The 19556-nt window shown below is 38.1% G+C and overlaps 1 protein-coding gene and 1 non-coding gene across 2 annotated transcripts in view; both read right to left on the minus strand.

Annotated features, from left to right (window-relative positions):
- Cadps2 (calcium dependent secretion activator 2) overlaps positions 1-19556 on the minus strand; it is a 575996-nt gene that overhangs the window by 106218 nt on the left and 450222 nt on the right. The window lies entirely within an intron of this gene.
- LOC111813200 lies at positions 13071-13177 on the minus strand. The gene has a single exon (XR_002818520.1). It is a non-coding gene; the product is annotated as a U6 spliceosomal RNA (small nuclear RNA).

Here is a 19556-nt window from a genome sequence, read left to right on the forward strand (position 1 = left end):
ATTACATCATTATATAGCTGAGGTTTATAGCATCCTTCATTTCATGCCCATAGCTTCCTGTCTTCTAGCTGCATTTACCTAAAACATCCTTTCTGTATCATTTGTTATGCTATTCATATATAACAGGAACACCGTCACACTGCCTCATTCATGTCTCTCCTCTGTCCCCACTCCTTATCCTCCTTAACTCATTTTCATGCACTCAAGGAGAACATCTTACAGTGATCAAGGAGGAACACAGGCGAGGCAAGGTCAATGAAGCAGTTGTGGTGAAGTTGTACTGCCCGTGAGTGGACAAGGCAAAAGGAAACAGGAATTACAGGGGTTTGTCAGCTAGAGGATGAGCTGAAGAAGTAAAGAGGAATTTTCTTGAGACAATAATATCATTTGAAAAGATTTTTATCCTTGGTTAAGAAATTGGTCAACAGGTCATAATGTCTGTATTTGTTTCCTTCAATACACGATCAAGGACTTCCAGGGCAGCCTTGTCTTGCATTAGGAGTGATCATTAGTAGTGATAATATATTTGATGTTAACATTTGAAGGTCTCCCAGTTGGATAAGTGTAAAGATCAGGTATAGGGAGTAAGGTTGGGCTTAGTGCAATCTAGAATATTCTATAGCATTAGTGTACTGGGTCTGCCAACTACTGTGAATATGTGTGCACCAACACTTTGAAACTACATGAACACTTAGCTCTGGTTTACAAGCAATGAAGCCTTCCTGATTTTCAAAACAATTTCATATGTAAAGGTTTTCTTCACCTAAAAATCCTATTGAGAAAGAGGTAAAAGCCTGTCAGTTTGCATTACTCTGATCCCATACAATTGGAAAAGACTTTTTAATACATTTAAACTATTCAGAATAACAAGGTGCTGCAGGAGCCATACCGCTATATGTCACTTGGTTTACCTGTTGACACATGTTAGTAAATAAATGAGAGGGTCACCATTCAGTTGCTTTCAGGCTCTGTCTCTAGAGAATGACAAATGCTACAAAATTGCTTGCACAAGTAAGAAAGTTTGCTATTTCAAGGCTGCATTTATCTGTAAATCACATGCCATGTAAAAGTACAATCAACAACAACAAAGGCAAAGAAAAACAAGTCTACTGCATGCTGTCAAGTGAGCTGGGCAAACTGACATCCTCTTTGAGACCTTTAGGAAGCAGGTGCTGAACACTTGTAATGAGATTTCCACGCATCTTCAGAGCCAAGGGGAAAGATTCTACAGAAAGCCATCAGTGTCACAGGTCACAGCTGACAGGACTCCTGAAATGCTCTGTTTTCTCCGGAGGGGCTCATACTCTCACTCCGATATTTACAGAGAAGGCAACCGTTCACCAGAGGAAAATATTTTGAAGAATACAATTTTTTCCAGATTATGAGAGACCTGCAAGATGTGTTTATAGTGTATTATCTATGTATTAGCCATTTCTAGGTAGGAAATAATTAGAAGGTGGGAATAATTTTCTCTTACAAAATATTGTATTTTATAAGAGAATTAAAACAATTTTGTTTCAACTCATATATGAGAAAAGCATGGAAAATCATCTAAGAAATGAGGATAAAAGTAGTTGGGGATAGTTAAAGAAGAAAAATGCTAAATCTACAGTGACAGGTATTTTCTGCATTACACTGAGATCTCTAATCTCTCTGGAGATCAACATTCTATCAGAGCGGAATCCAGTTTGCTTTTACCCACTGAAGCCTACATTTCAAGTAGCGTCTCCAAGGCACCCTTCCCTTTCCTCATTGATTAGTGCCCACTTTTATTGAAGCTGAAGCAGGCCAGGCTTCCACTTACACAGAAAGGTTCTATACTCCTATCATATCTGGTCATGGCCTTTGGAGATGTTTTAGTTACAGGGTAATACATTCATTTGGTCATCTTTATTTAGCCTACTGTTTGTCTTTGATCACTTAAGTCTCCTTCTATACTGTTTGTCACATTCTCTTACTAATATCTTCATTCCATTTCCCCAGGTCTCTTAAAAACTCTTCAGCTCTGCTCAGCCTGTATGTTAACTTTCTTAAAACTATCTTATTTTCATGCCTAAAAATTTCATATTTTCTTATTCTTATATCAAATTGCTAATCTCTTCAGCTGTCCCCTTGAGACACTATAAGCAACATTAACACTTGTTTTTCTTAGTTATGGTACATATCACTTCATTTATTGTTTTAGAGGTTGCATTCTGCAGGAGTCTAGTTCTTATGGTATGAGATATCAGGTCACTGAATGTCATGGACAGTAGGATGACAGGCCAGCCCTTGGCCATATCCCCAGTAGGAAGTTTGAGTTTGAGGTGGGAGTACTTGAATGCTTTGCGATAGAGGGTCCTATGCAATTCAGAAGTAAATGCTAATTATTCATTATTACTATTAATTTATTAAGGAATTCCTATGGAAAATAATTCAACTTTAATTTGTTTTTTTAAAAGAAGCAGCACCTGGCCAATAGTCTCCTTGGGTTGTAGAAATCCACTGAGCTTGGTGATCTGAATTGCAAAGGTGACTCATTCAGCCAATGCTTACTTCAGTAACATTTTACTTCAGCAGAGGTGGGACCCTATCTCAGTATTATTCCTAAACACTGTGTCCAAGCATAGACTGTCCTAAGCCAGTGAAAAGGAGAAGCAGGAATATGATACAGAAGCCTTCCTCACTCTCACCTTTTCTCTTACCATGCTATGCTCTATCCTGATATAACTTCCCCTCCAGGTAGCTTAAGAAGATTAGAAACTACATGTCTGTGAGATGAGAAATGAAGTTGAGTGAAATAAAGGGGAAAATATACACTGCTTTGTAGATGGCAACTGGGGAGGAGGTGAAGAGTCTATGACAAGCATCTTTAGAATATTATTGTGGTTATTGATGGAACATAAAAATCTATAGAGATGGAGCAATAAGCCACAGAATAAGAGTTATGTATGGGAGTAAAATCTATCTGGAAAGTAACAAGTGGAATTGGGATCAGTATCACTTGAGTTATGCTTTCCTAAGGTTTCTTAATACTAGCAATAAAGAATCTTACCATAAACAAATTACAAGAATGAATGAAGTATTTTTAAAAAATAGAAAATGAGGGCACACAAGAACAGGATGCAGCCTTGCCCTTCCAGATCATCACAGACAAACCCAGGTGGCAATGAGGGAGAACATTTCTAAAGCCATCCAGCCTGACACTTTGCAGTAGTAACAGTGGAAGCAACAAAGCAAATGAACCTTTAGAAAATATCAAAACAGAAATAATTTCTCAAATAAAATCAGAGATAATGGAAATGATGAAAGATATAATTAGACAATATAGAGAAGATACAGATAGGAAAAATAGAGGAGCTGAGGAAAATGATGGAATATCAAACATAGGAAAAAATGGAATCTATGAAATAGATTTAATCAGACATCCAGTATATAAAAAAATTCTACTGTAGTACACAGCAGAAAGAGCCAATGTGAGAACAGACTACCATATCTAGAAAACTACAATCATGAAAAGAAAGATTTCATAGAAATAGAAAGGAATCACAAAAAAATCAATTCAACAACTACAAGATAATACAAAGAACAATAACATAAGATTGATTGGACTCAAAGAAGTAATGGTGGAAAACTTCCCAAGCATGGAAAAAATTGACATACAGTTGAGTGAGGCATATAGAACTCCAAACAGCTATGATCCAAAAAATCTACTTCAAGGTATATCACCATTAGGATTTCAGAAATTCAGGGCTGGCCAAATAGTTCAGTGGACTAAAGCACTTGCTTAGGCAGACTCAGCAGCCAGGTTCCATCCCCAGCAAGCCATGCCAGCTGTACTGAGACAGCTATTTAGACTGGGTGTGGTGGCACTCACCTGTAATCCCAGCTCTTTGGGAGGCTAAACACAGATGGATCACTACAGAATCTGATCTATATAGTGAGACCCTCTAAACTCTGTAGACTCTGTCCTAAAATACAGAAAAATAAAACAAAGGATTTCAGAAATTCAACACAAGAACAGAATATTAAAGGGTGTTCAAGAAAAGTGAGAGATCACTTATAAAGAAAAGTCTATCAGAATTACAGTACACTCAACACAAAACCTTGAGTCAAGGAGAGCTGAGAGTCAAGTATTTCAAGAGCTCCTTTCTTACCTTTTCACTAGCTGCATCAGCCTTATCAAGATCTGAAACTCTGTCTTCACTTTCACTTAAACCGTTTTGCAAGCTTGTGATTGAGATTTTAATTTCCTCTATATCTCTTTGACTCTGCTTCATGCAATCTATTTCTTTCCTGTATTGCTCATTCAAGGAATCTGTCATTTTTCTAATCTCCTCTATTTTTTTCTTATCAATGTCTTCTTTAGAAGCAGTTATAAATTTTTTACTGCAGTGTTTTTTTTTTCAGATTGGGTTTCCTCCGTATGCTTCTGTAGTTGATTCTTTACTTCAGATGTTATGAGTTCTGAGAATTATTTTTTTTATTTCAGAAAATAATTCTGCTCCGAGTTCCTCTATAACTTTCAGCTTTCACTTATTTACTATTGACGCTATTAATTCATACATTTGAGCTGAGCTAGTAGAAAAGAATTCTGATCCGAGTTCCTCTATGACTTTTTGCTGTTGCTTATCTACTATCAACGCTATTAATTCATACATTTGAGCTGAGCTAGTGTCCTCTGCACTTGTTCTGGGTGGGCATTGGGTTTCCTTCATATGTTTCTGCATTTGATTCTTTACTGCAAATGTTATTACTTCAGGGATTTCTTTTTTCATTTCCAATCTGAGTTCCTCTATACCTTTCTGCAGCTGTTTCTTTTTTTCAGAAGATGCTGATTCATTCCTTTCAGCTGTGTGATTCCCATTTTGTTCTGTGTTAGTGTCCTCTGCTCTTGTTATGGGTGGGCTTGGGTTCTGAGATTGCATTTTGCTCATTCTCATCATTTTGTGTAGCCTGTCTTCTGATCTTTGTTGTAGATCTTTGTTGCAGTTATAACCTTAGCACGCACTGAAGTTCAGGTGCAGATCTACAAAGTTTGGATTTATCCAGCTGTGCCTGGCTTGTGTCTGGCTGCTGTGCTCAGCTCCTTCCTGCTGCTGCCCTTGGGGGTGAACCTGTTGTGCCCCTGTGGCAAGATGTTCTGCTCCTGAACTAGCTGCGTGGGTCTGTCCCCTACACTCTCTGCAGGGATTGCAGCTGCAGGGTTTAACCCCAGGCCTGTAAGCCAGGCCTGAGGTGAGTCTGGAGGAGACAAGGTGGAGTAGGAGGGAGAAGCAGCTCTCCCACACACTCACTGGGCCTGGACTAGGACTGGATCTGGAGGTTCCCGGAATGGGGCAGAAATTCCTAGTCTTGGGCGGGGTGTGTGTGTGTGGGTACTACGGAGTGATTGGGGGGGGGCATCCCAAGAGGGTGAAAGAGGGTGTCACTCATGCTGCACTGGGGCTGGGACCAGTAGGTCACACCAGCACAGGGTAGCTGGAAGCTCTCTCACACACTCACTGGGCCTGGGCTAGCACTGGATCTGGGGGTTCCCGGAACACAGCAGAAATTCCTACTGGGCAGGCGGGGTAGGGGAGGTGCTGCGGAGTGGTGGGGGGCGTCCCAAGGGGGTGATAGAGGGTCTCACCCACACTGTGCATGGGCTGCGACCAGTAGGTCCTGCCGGTGCAGGGTAGCCTGAAGCTCTCCCATCCACTCACCGGGCCTGGGCTAGGACTGGGCAGAGTCAAGCATTTCAAGCACTGTTGTTTAGACAAAATATCATGCCTAAAACTAACACAATATGTAATGTACCAACTATTGTAACTGTTCTACTAACTTGTTTCAAAAGTCAGTTTCATTGTTTTTTTTAAAAAATATTTTTTCTCTTTAAAATAAAAAGAAAGGACTCTCCAAACAGACTGATGTATCCCACACAACTACTTTTCAAGATTGATGGAGAAATAAGATATTTCCATGACAAAGATCACCTGGAAAAATTCATGACCATCACTCAAAAATGAAAGAGATAATGAAGATTACAAAACATGAATCCAAACAGAATGAACCTATCAGGTAAGGCAAATAATTAAATGTAAAAAACGGAGAATCAACAACTGCAATATAATACAGCAAGAAAGTTAGTACATATCAGTTATAATTATCAATATAAATGGTCTTAATTCACCAGTCAAAAGACACAGACTAGAACAATGGATCAAGAACCAAGATCCAGCAATATACTGCATACAAGAAACACATTTAATGCAAAAAGAAATTCATAAACTAAAAGTCAAACAATGAAAAAGTAGTATTTCATGTGATAGGTACCCAGAAAAAGGCAGTGGTAGCTATTTTATTTGCAGACAAAGTAGAGTGCAAACCAAGATTGATCAAGAAAGACAAAGAAGGCCATTAGATCCTTGTAAAGTAAACAATTCAATAGGAAGAGATACATATATATATATTACTAGTGCACCCAACTGTGTAAAACAAATATTAACACACATGAAAAATCAAACAAAGGCCGGACAAATAGCTCCGTGGTTTAAAGCCAGTGCTTAGGTAGATCCAGCAGCTGGGGTTCAATCCCCAGCATGCTGTGCCAGCCCTGCCCCTGGGGTGTGCTGAGATGGTGATTGAGACTGGGCGTGGTGGCATGTGCCTGTAATCCCAGCTCTTTGGGAGGCCGAACACAGGTGGATCATTGTGATAAACTGAAGTTATCCCATGCATATTATCTGAACACAGTACATTGAATTGGAAACCAATGTCAAAAACCACTACAAAAACTTCTTAAATACATGGAAACTATATAAAATTCTCCTAAACAATCAATGAGTCACTGATGAAATTAAAAATGAAATCAGTTTGTACAATTAAATAATAATGCCAATATAATAACGCCAAACTTTACAGGTTACAATGGAAGCAGCAAGTCAAGTTCAAGGCTTGTACAATGGAGGAAATTATAAAGATGATGATAAATTATTATTATTATTATTGTTATCAGTAGTAGTAGTACAGGGAATTCAATACACAAACTCATGTTTGCTATGCAGGCACTGTGCCACTGAGCTATATCCCTGGCCCAAAATTATAAAGCTTAAAGCAGAAATTAATGCAAATGAGACTAAGAAAACAATAGAGAGAATCAATGAATTGAAGAAGTGCTTCTTTGAAAGATTAAACAAAACTGATAAACTTTTAGCTAACCTTATCATAAAACAGCAGACACAAATCCATGCAATTGGGAATGAAAATGGTAAAATCACAACGAATTCTGCAGAAATCTAGACGATCATTAATATCTATTTTGAGAACCTGTACTCTAATAAAATAGATTCCTAGATATATATGTATCATCAAAACCGAATCAAGAAGTTGTAAAGATTCTAAGTAACCCAGTATCGGCTGGGAAGCCAAAGCTTTGCCCACAGCGGGAAATGCACCAATGTATACGCTCACAACCTCAACCAGGGAAGAAAATGCTAATTAATATGAAGACACTAACCAGAAAGGAGATTGACATTGACATTGAACCCACAGAAAAGATGGAGCAAATCAAGAAGCATGTTGTAGAGAAAGAGGGAATCCTGCCACAACAGCAGCAGCAAACAGATGAACGATGAGAAGACAGCAGCTGACTGCGAGATTCTAGGTGGTTCTGTCCTCCACCTGGAGTTGGCTCTGAGAGGAGCAGGTGGTCTTAGGCAATGATGAGTCTTCCCTCCTGTGTACTTCCTTACCCTGTCGCTCAAAGTGAAGCATATATTCTGTCACTGGCTGGGACACATGAGCCGTCACCTCCTATCTTGGCTGCCCTGCGTTGTGCATTTACTGGTGGGAAACTGTGAGGCCCCCAGGATGCAGTGTTCCTGGCCCAACAATCCTTTGCTGGCTATTGGGTTTTAGTTTGCAGTCCTGTGTGCTTCCCTCTCTTATGGCTGTGTCCCTGGTTGCCAATAAAATATTTCCTAGCATTCTGGAAAATAAATAAATAAATAACCCAGTATCAGTCAATGAAATTGAAAATTAATTAAAAACCTACCAAAAAGAAAAGCCCAGTTCCTGATAGATTCACTCTTGAATGCTACAAGAAATTTAGAGAAGATCTAATGCCACTTCTTTTCAAATGCTTTAACAAAAGTGAAAAGTATATAGCCCTCTCAACAAACTCAAGCCTAGGAGTACGCTTTACCCAGACACCAAAATCAGAGAAGAAACCAACCAAGGAAGACAGCTACAGGTCAATCTCCCTCATGAATACAGATGTGAAAATTCTCCATAAAACACTGGCAGGGGCTGGGGAGATGGCTTAGTAGAATAAATGCTTGCCTGGCAAGCACAAGGGCCTGAATTCAATCCCCAGTTACAAAAAAAAAAAAAAAAAAAAAACTGGTAAACAGAATGTAGCAAATCATCAAGAATATTATATACTATGACCAAGTAGCATTCATTCCATATAAGAAGGAACGATTCAACATACACAAGTCAATAAGTGTAATATATTATTTTAACAGAACCAAGCACAAAAACCACATGATTATTTTAATAGATGCAGAAAAAGCATTCGACAAAGTCAGACACTCATTCTTGATTAAAAATCAATAGCATTCCTGTACACAAATAATAAGCCCATACAGAGAGAATTTAGGGAAATCACACTTTTCAAAGTAGCATCCGAAAATTGAAATACTTAATCTTTGACAAAGGCTCTAAACACCTTCACTGGATGAAAGATAGCCTCTTCAATAAATGGTGCTGGAAAAACTGACTTTCCACATACCAAAGACTAAAATTAGACCCATATCTCTTGCATTGCACTAAGCTAAAATAGAAATGGATCAAACAGCTAAATATTAAAACAAAAACACAGAATCTTCTAGAGGATAGTATAGGTACAACTCTTGAAGGCAAAGCTGTAATCAAAGACTTCATAAACAAAATTCCAGTCATACAGGTAGTATCACAAAGAATCAATAACTGGGATCTCATCCTATTAAGAAAGTTTTGCACGGAAAAAGAAACCATCAACAGAGTAAAGACACAACCCAGAGTGGGAAAATTTTTTTGCCAGCTGTTTCTCAAAGGACTAATATCTAGAATATATAAAGAACTAAGAAATGTTAGACTCCTCAAATTTAAAGACTCAATCCAAAATTGGGTATCCGACATGAATAGATCCTTCTCAGATGAAAAACAGAAATAGCAAATAAATGTATGTAAAAATGTTTACCATCTCTGGTCATGCAAGAGATGCTAATTAAAACAATACTGATGTTGCACTTCACCCCAGAAAAGACTGAAATGTGCTTTATATATTACAATCAATACTTTTTACAACAGAAGAATACAGTTGGGAAGAAAAAGGACAAACTGAATGACTCATGGAAAGAGATTATTGATAATGGAAGCGTGTCCTTTGTTGAGGTCACAGCACACCTCTGCAAGGCAAGACAATTTGGTCAGTGCCGGTAGGATTCATTCCAACTTGAGAGGTGGAAAGTCAGAAGCAGAGGGTGGTACGCAGTTTGTCAGCAGTTTTAAGCAGAATGAAACAGAGAATCAGTTTCCTCATATTAAACTTAGATGAAGCAGGAAGGATGTTAAAGGAATGCATGCTCAGAAACAGTTTCAAAGGACAGAGGGGCAAGTGGCCTCCAGCATTTTAGGGTTTTCCTGAGGTTCACAGAACCTTCACCCCTTCCTTCGGTCACTAAGGCTGTGGGTAAATAGCGAAAGCGGAGGTCCCTGGAGTGTCATGAACATTGCTGGCCTGTTGCCTCCAATGTACAAGGTGGGCCTCCTGTCCTCCTCTGACTTGTTGTGTGGTGTGTTAGTTACTAGAGTCTGTGAGAGCGACGGACTGGGCCACTGCACAGCACAGACTTTTCTTCATTTTATACAAATGAAAGGGACACTGTGAGCCTGAAAGACTCATCTAACATGGTGTGAGCAAAAAGGAATAAGTGTCTCCATTTATTCCTTTTGGTCAATAATCTCTTCAGCCTCTGCTCATTATGCCCCTAAAATACCTTCTCCTGCAAAGAAATTAATCTGTTCACATTGTGATGAGCTCATTAATTAGTGTGAATGCAAACGACATAGTGTAGGATTAGTTTCTTGCTTGGTTAGTGAAAAGGTGAGGCAAATGAACATAGGAGGAATCCGCGTTCATCTCAGGTTAGATGTGGAAAGACTAAAGTGCATTAGCAAAACTTACATGGTATTTAAGTGGGAACTTATCCTCAAGGCTTTCTACTAGGTTCATTAAATAGAAAAGGCCATTTGTGTGGCTAAAGAGCTGTGATAAAGATGCCTAAGTCAATATATTAAGTGAATATATTGATTAAAGTAGTTTAAAATTAACACTTCAATTGTATCCTACTACATCATGAAATCAAAGTAAATTATAGTTATCAGAAAAAATTTATCTTCTCAGGGAATTTAAAGATTCAATTAACCATGTAAAAATATACACAGCTTTTTATATATGATGTGAAAATAATTTTCAATTTGGTCTTTTCTTCCCATATGATCAGAGGTACTAATCAGCATAATGCATGCAGTGAGCTTTTATAGTATAGATACATACTGCTTACAAAATACAATCTCTAACAGATTTTATCATTTAATTATATATCATTTTATAATTATAAAAGTATAATTTATTTCAAATACTCCAAATAAAAATACAGTTGTTATGGTTTTATTTTATTTATTTATTTTGGTACTGGGAATGAAACTCAAGACCTTGCCCTTGCCAGGTAGGCTCTTATGCCGCTGAACTATCTCCTTTGCTGATCATTGTTTTAGAGGCAAAAACTGTATCTACTCTTCTGTCCCTAATCAGCAGCTGATTTAGAAACAAATTTTACTTTTCCCAAATAGCCAGCTCAAAATTCTTTAATTAATTGATTATTTCTTTTGGTTGAGGACTCAATTTCCTTTTTGTATAAATTGTTTCTGGACCTAAGGTTTAGGATCTATTATTCAAATTTTAGAAAATGCAGTTCTCGGGGACATATAGTACTTCCCCCAAAATAAATCAAATTTATAAGCAAATCCATAACACATTTTTGAGAGAAAACTACTATATTATCCTAGAAATCTTTATAAGAAATTATTCACTGCTAATAAAACATGTATATCAACTGTGCCGTTTTGTATGTACACCAGAGTCTAGACACCCAAGTTGTTGAGGGAAACAGATTATATTTATTTATTATTTATCATTATCTTCTGACCAGATAGTGCCAAGTTAAAATGCCACCCAGATGGTACTCATATCCTAATGACGTAAGACCTACCACATGCAACCTCTTTCAAGGTAAGCATCAGGGGCTGGAGAGATGGCTCAGTGGTCTAAAGCACCTACTTGAAACAAGCTTGGCTAAAGCACAGGGACCGCGGTTCGATCCCCAGCACCACATGCCAGCCAGACCCGCCCCCTGGTGGGCTGAGCTGGCCACACACACACACACAATAAATAAATGTAATAAATAAAAATAAATAAATATTTAAAAAAAAAAAAAGGTAAGCATCAGGCCCACGGGGAGGCCTTTGGATCGCATTCACCAGAGGCTCTGAAAAGGTGCATGCTGGGGATTAGATCTGGGAACCTGGCAAGAGGGGGCTGAGAAAGACCCTCAAGGCACAAAGACGTCACCTATTTGGGTCATACGACCTAGGTTTAGGGCATTTCCACACTTCTAGATTGAGAGGAATAGGGCATTAAGTCTAAGCAAAAGATTCCACGTGAAGGTCAGCTCTGAAGAGCACTCTCGTTTTTAGATCATAAGTTATAGTACAATGCATAGAGTCCAGAAGAGAACAGAGACTGTTATTAGATATACTGTTATTATCTTGATCTAATCTGCATAAATAAGGCAGCAAATTTAAAAAGAAATCATGATTAGGAAGGTGAAGTTTCTAAGTCATTTTGAAAGTGTGAATCTTGACAAAACACCACACCAGGTTACAAAGCAATGAGAACAGGCTACATTGTCCAGCACTGTTCATGCAACCGCTAGCTATGAACTCTGGCTTCTTTGAACCAATTTAGTACCTCACTGTGTTTCCATTCTGTAAGAAGGGCATGAAAGTCTGGCTCTTTTTCCCAGTCTTGCCATTTCTCAGTGGCTGGCTTTAGCCCTATCTTTTAATTACACAGAGGTCGGCCCCAATGACCTGCAAGGCTGCTTCTGCTTGCCAGGTTATGATCGTTCTTCTGTAAGCAGCCTGGTAAGGGTCTGTGCCATCAACTCATCTGTGTGTTCAATACATATTTATCCTGTATAAATACGTTCCAGGTACTTTTCTCTACACTGTGGATAGAGCAATTATTAACATTAAAAATCTGTCCTCTGGAGACAGACTAGAAGGTTGATAGATACGATAAATGAACTCTACTTTGCAGTCTGGGTCGAGAGAGGCTTTGCAAGTTGTCGTCCCTTTCAACACCTGACATCATGAGATCTATAGGGAAAACATAAAATGATTTTTCACTGAGTGCAAATTTAACTGTACCAGCTTTTCAAGAGAGACAAAGACAGAAGAAGATCAGTTGATAGATTAATAGTGAGTCCTAATCTCTGGCTTGCTAGCTATGGACTGTAAATAAGTTATATACATCTGGAAAAAGGGAATAAAATAATAACAATGTGCATTTGAGAAGGGTTGTAAAGAGAAACTGAGCTGACAGGTACCGAGTGTTCACAATAGTGTCTGTGAACACAGTATTTGCTCCTAAATAACTGTGATTTTGGGGAAAAGTAGTTGTGCAAATATTCACGGTTGGGTTTGTGAGGTGGCTGAATGATTTATTTTATTTTATTTTCATAATTTTATTGATAAACAGATAGCAATGAGACAGTTTCAAATCAAATAGGTAGGACAGTTTCAATAACTAACACACTGCATATATTCTTCTTAGTGGTTAATTGCTGTACAAGATGAGGACTTGAGATCCTATTTATAAACACCATTAGAACAAATCATTCTATTCATTAACAGAATGTAACTATATATCTATCCTAACCACTTTGAATACACAGATACAAAATGGACATTCATCTGTATACCCCTTTTTTGTTAAGTTCTGTAAAAATATGGAACGTTTCACGAATTTGCATGTCATCCTTGCGCAGGGACCATGCTAATCTTCTCTGTATCGTTCCAATTTTAGTATATGTGCTGCCGAAGCAAGCACGTGGCTGAATGATTCATAATAAAGTGCCATACTTTGAGTTAGACAGTCTTTGAGGGGCAGCAGTCTGTGCGGAATATGAAGGGGTTCTGGGAGCTGAGAGACACAGGTATGCACCCCATGTCCTGGAAGCTGTAATGACAACAGCACATCTTTGTACAAAATGCTGATGTTTTCCTGCAAGCTGTTACCTCTTCTGCAAAATACGTATTTTATAAAACTGTCCAACGAACTAGCACAGCAGTGTCAATAGTAAACCTCTGGGCAAGGCAGTCAACAGATGACATGACTATGAAAAGTCTGCAGTGTTTCCCTTTACTAAATACAATATATGTCCAAGACACTACTGTCTGAAAGACCCATCATGCATTTGAGCTCCTAGAGATGAATATACTCTGACTTTTTATCCACTTGTAGAACTACTCCCATTTGGTTAATCTGCTAGTAAATATAACTAAAGAAATATGACTATATTTCCTTAAAATTTCTGTTACTTTATAACATTCTTCAGTACATTTAAACAAAGGCTAGCCCTTTTCTATACAAGCACTTAATTTTCATAAAAATATTCTTTCTGGAGTTGGTGACCTGCACAGTTGAACAGTGCTGTGGATGCTAAATAGAGATGCAGGAGCGACTTCTGAACAGTGAGAGCCAGCCTTGCAGGGAGGACCTGCCTCATGCCTCCTCTGTGCAACCCAACAGGGAAACTCCCCAGTGCACTTTGCCTCATGCCTTGGGAAGCACGTTGTAATCCTCTGCAGTTGTCACAGGGGATGGAATGTAGCCTACTAGGCCAGGGACCAGGACACCTAAGTCAAGCTCCAGTTGGCTTCTAGTTAGAAGTAGGAAAGTCACAGCTACTTTGGACTCCTTGTTTATAAACTAGGACCAAAACAATTTCCAAAAGCAATGTTCTGTGTATAAACTTACATAAAAGATTTTGGAAAAGTTTTGTTAAAAGTGTAGACTATTATCAAATGAGACTATTATCATAGTGTCATATCAAATGACCATGGTTGGTCATTGTGATGGCCCGTCATAAGCAGAATTGATAATGGTCCCATTTTTCTAATGATATTTTTTCTAAAGTGTACTTAGCAATAGGTGTTTTCTTTGTTTCTGAGTGTTTTGTTTTGTAACCTTGTGGGTTTTAATACTGGAAAATAATAGAGAAAGGTATTGTCAAGGAAAAGAAAGAAAGAAGAAAAAAGAAAAAAAGAAAGAAATAGAGCACTTAGAAGACTTACAAAAAACAACACAAGCCAATTTATCTGTAACTTTGCGTGCAAATAACCAAATGAAGCTAGAACTGGAAAGACCCATCACTCGTCTCTTGCCCTGGTTTCACAGGGAGCCAGCTAGCCTCTTGCCTCTTTCTAAAGTCCTTAGAGACTGCTCTGTGTCAGCAGGCACAGCTGGGTGATGGAATAAACACGAATAAAAGGCAATAAGCGTTCTGCCTGCAAGAGGCTAAAGAGAACAGGATTAACAGAAATGGGACATGAAGTTAATTACAATCATAAGGGGATCAAGAAAAATAAAACCTCTAAAGTTTCACAGACCTACAGAAAAACTATATCCCAGAAATTTATTGAGAAAGAGCATAACCTCTGCTCAATCCTGTGATTAAGAAGTTTCAAAAGTTAAGAACTGCTTACTTTCACCTAATAGCAGTTAGGCTTTTTCTTGTTACTTTTCTAGAGTGGCATGGAAGATGGCCTCACCTTTCAGTTCTGAAAGCCCTTCAAATATAGGCAACAATTTCCAAATAAGATTAATGTCCACACTTAAAACTGAATGATAAAGTTAATAAAGCACTTCTTGCTTTGAATTTAAAATACTGCTAAACTTCTACAAATATGAAATCCAGTATTTTCCCTACAAAGCAGTAACAGTTCTGAAAAAGCCCATGCACTGGTAGTATCTTGAAATGATCTAAATGGTGTTTTGAAAAGCATAGCACTATCTCCCAATATCAGGATATCACACTGCCAAGAGCAAATAAATAAGTAAAATAAAAGGACAACCAATGGAATGGGGAAAATATTCACAAACCACGTATCTGACAAAGGATTAATATCTGAAATATATACCAAACTCATACAATTTAATAGAAAAAAACAATTTAAAGGGCAAAGAAACTTATTTAAAACATTTCTCAAAGTAGGACATACAAATGAACAAAAGGTATATAAAAAGTTGTCTGTACCATTAATCTTCAGGGAAATGCAAATAAAAGGCTCCACGAGATATTACCTGACATCTATTAGGTTGACTATTATCAAAAATATACAAAACAAAGCTCCATAAACACACCAAATATTGATGAGGATCTTAAAAAAAATGGGAACCTAATGGATTGCTGATGGGAATGTAATTTGGAATGGCCACTATGGAAAGTGGTACACTACCATAGGATACAAAACTAACGGAAGGTTTTAGGATTTATTCTGCTGAATATCCACAGGAAAACAAGTTAGGATCTCAAAGAGCTATCTATACTCCCAAGTCCATTGCAGCATTATTCACAATTATGACTTTAACACACCCGAAAATTCCACAGATGGATGAATGCATAGGGGGCTATATACACAGAATGGAATATTACCTGTCCTTAGAAAAGAAGGACATTCTGCAATTTGGGAAAAAAGATACAGCACAGAATGTTATGCTAAGCAAAATAAGCCTGATGCATGATGACTATTACATGATGCACTTATATAGGGAATCTAAAATAATCAAATTCATAAAAGCTGAGAGTTGAACAATGTTTGCTGAGGGTTAAGGAGAAGAAATTAATCATAGGGCATGAAGTTTCACTTAGGCAGATAAAATAGTCTCATAGATATATTGCACGCTAGCATTATCTACAGTTAACAGTCTTGTATTTCAAATTTTTATTTATTTTTTAATTATTATTTTAAAGTGAGAAAAATAACAAAACAGAGTTTCAAAGCAGGTTGGTAGGAGTGTCATAATAATTAATACCTTGTACAGGGTGACCGTTGTAGTAGTTATTTGGACTACAATATATAGGAATGACATCTTGTCCAAAAAATATTAGCACAGACCTTTCTTTTCGATAGACTAAGAGAAGCTAGCTGTATAACTATCTTAACTATCTTCTGTATTAATACATATATTTTTCTTTCTCTTCCTTTCTTTCCCTCTTCTTCCATTAAGTTTTTTTCTTCCTTTTGAACAGTTCCCTCCCAATTCACTATCTCTATTGCAGATTTTGGACCTTGTTTACTCATTCAGTTTCTCACACTAGTGGGACAGTACTATGCTTACAAAATTGGGTCTGATTTATTTCATTTATGAGTATGGTTTTAAGGTTGTCTTTATATTCTATTTTATTTATTTATAGCCATACTCCATTTTTTTATGAGCAGAATATATTTATTGAGGGAAAGAAACCTCCTGTCTGATAGATGGACAGGAGTGGGCCCGAGTGGGTAGTTCCCCAGGAAGTTGTTTCTTCCAGGGACTTTTATAGAGGAAAACCATGCGGTGAGGCGGGTCTAAGGTAGTGAAAGAAAAGCAAACTCATACCTCCATCCAATGATCTCAGTGGAAACCTCCAAAATGATAGGGAACCTCCAAATGACACAGGGAAAAATGATCTCCTGACCTGACCTGCACGAGTTCGTGTTCTCTAAAACCGAAGAATGAATTTTAGGAACAAATGGAGGTTATGAGCAGAATATATTTATTGAGGAAAGAAACCTCCTGTCTGAGAGATGGACATGAGGGGGGCCTGAGTGGGTAGTTCCCCCACCATACTCCATTTACCTATACTCTGCAGCTTATTCTTCATTATGACTGAGTAGTACTGCAATATCTATCTATCTATCTATCTATCTATCCATCCATCCATCCATCCATCCATCCATCTATCACATCACATCTTTTTTTATCCATTTCTCAGTTGGCTGGCATTTGGGCTATTTCCAAGATTTAGCTGTTACAAACTGTGCTACTATAAACATGGGGGCATACATAACGCTATGGTATGATGCTTTTCATTCTTCTGGAAAAATACCCAGAAGGGAAACAGCTAAGCCAAATTGGACCTCTAATCATAGTTTTTTGAGGATCTCCACACTGATTCCTCAGTCATTGTACCAGTCTACACTTCTACCAATAGTGGAAAAAGATTCTTTTCCCCCACAACCCTGCAGCACCTGTTTTTTTGTTTTGTTTTTTTGGTGGAACTGGGGATTGAACTCAGGCCCTTGCATTTGCCAGGGAAGCGCTTATTCCACTGAGCCATCTCCCTGGCCCTTGCAGCATCTGTTATTGGTTGATTTTTTTTTCTTTTTAAAATTTGTATTGTTTACCAACAACTTGTAGTAATGCTCACAAGGTATTCAAGCATTTTTGTTTTCAAAACAAGCTTTATACTAGCCTTTGGCTATGGGAGAAATTTTTATTTTTTATTTTATTTTATTTTATTTTATCCAGGAATCAAACTCAGGACCTGGAGCTTGCCAGGCAGGAGTTGTGCTATTGAACTACATCTTTGGCTTCTCAAGCAATTTTTGAATTAATGGATTAGCCCACGGATCACATAAAATGTAATGTTCTTAGCCCTGATACAACTAACTCTCACAGAACTCCCCGTTCTTTCAATTGTGTATATCGGGGAATGTACACTTCAGGTTAGATTAGTTCTGCTTTAATACCAAACAAGTATTCCCTAGTTCAATTACCCACGTGTATTCAGGCTTCTTCCTGAGAAGAGCTACATATCACCCTTTGTATCCAGTATGTACTCTTGAAAACAAGTCTTCCTTCAATATAGTGGATACTTCATAAATGTTAAAAGATATTGATTGATTTCTTGATGATAGCCACTCTTTCTGGGGTGAGATGAAATTTCAGTGTTTCTTTAATTTGTATCTCTCAAATGATGTTGAACATTTTTTCTTTTTTAAAAAATGTATTTAGTACTGGGTATACAGGGTCTTATAACACAGATTGGACTTGTAGTAATGCTCCTGGTTTGAGCCTCCCAAGTGCTGGGATTACAGGTGCACGCCACCATGCCCAGTCTCTGTCATGAGCTCAGCGGGGCTGGCATGGCATGCTGGGAATCAAACCCCAGTCCCTGCGTCTGCCTAAGCAGGCACTTTAATCCACTGAGCTATCTGCCCAGACCTTTCATTTTTCTATATATTTACTTGCCATTTGTATTTCTTCACCTGAGAAGTATGTATTCATTTCAAATGCACATGGTTTTAAAATTTAATTTATTAATTAATTGATGTAGGGTCTTGCACACAACTTGGACTTGAAGTGATCTTCCTGGATCAGCCTTCTCAGTGCTGGGATTACAGGTGTGTGCCACCACACCTGGTTTTGGTGGCCTGCAGAGCATGCCTGAGGTTCAAGGGCAGGCACAGCATGTGGTACTAGGCATCACACCCAGGTCCTTGTCCTTCTCAGGCAGGCATTTAGACCACTGACCTACTCCAGGTGTGTATTTTTGATTGTGTCTTTGAATTTTGGGAGAGTCTGATTTTTTTCAGTTCTTTGTATGTTCAAAATAGAAGTCCTCTGTCTGAGGGACAACTTTTCTTTTTTTAGGTACCAGGGATTGAACTCAGGCCCTTGTGCTTACCATGCAGGTGCTTATGCTACTGAGCTATATCCCTGGCCCTTTGAGGGACAACTGGCTAATTTCCCCCCCAATTTGTGATTTGTGGGTTTTCTTTTTCTTTTGTTGTGCAAAAGCTTTTAAATGAGGTGAGATCCCATTTGTTGATACTGTGTAACATTCCTCTTCCAGTCTGGCTTTTGTTCATAAAGTACCTGTCTGTACCTATGTCTTTGAGATTTCTACCTATTTTTCATCCAGTAAATTTAGTGTCTACTAATACTTAGATCTTTGATCAATTTTTGACTTCAGTGTACAGTGATAGACTTGGGTCTACTTTTAGTCTTCCACATGTGGAAACCCAGGTTTTCCAGCAACTTTTGTTACAGAGGCTATCTTTTGTCCAGTGAACATGTTTGGCCCCTTTGTCAGAGATATGGTGGCTGAGTGTTTGGGGTTGCTTCTGCCTCTTCAGATTCTACTGAGCCCAAGCTGTTTATTTTTTCCTCATATACTATGTTGCTTTTTACTACAGTAGCTTTGTAGTATAATTTCAGGTCTGATTGTGATGTCTCCTGACTTGCCATTGTTGCCCAGAACTGCTTTTGCTATTCTAGGTCTCTTCTGGCTCCAAATGAATTTCAGGAGTGTTTTCTCTAGATCTGTGAGGTATGCTAATGGCATTTTGCATTCAATCTGTATAGTAGTTTTGGGAATACGGCCATTTTCACTCTGTTGGTTTTCTTTTTAAATATTTATTTATTTTTATTTATTACA

Source organism: Octodon degus, unplaced genomic scaffold (assembly GCF_000260255.1).
Source record: "Octodon degus isolate 3935 unplaced genomic scaffold, OctDeg1.0 scaffold00170, whole genome shotgun sequence".
NCBI classification, from domain to species: domain Eukaryota; kingdom Metazoa; phylum Chordata; class Mammalia; order Rodentia; family Octodontidae; genus Octodon; species Octodon degus.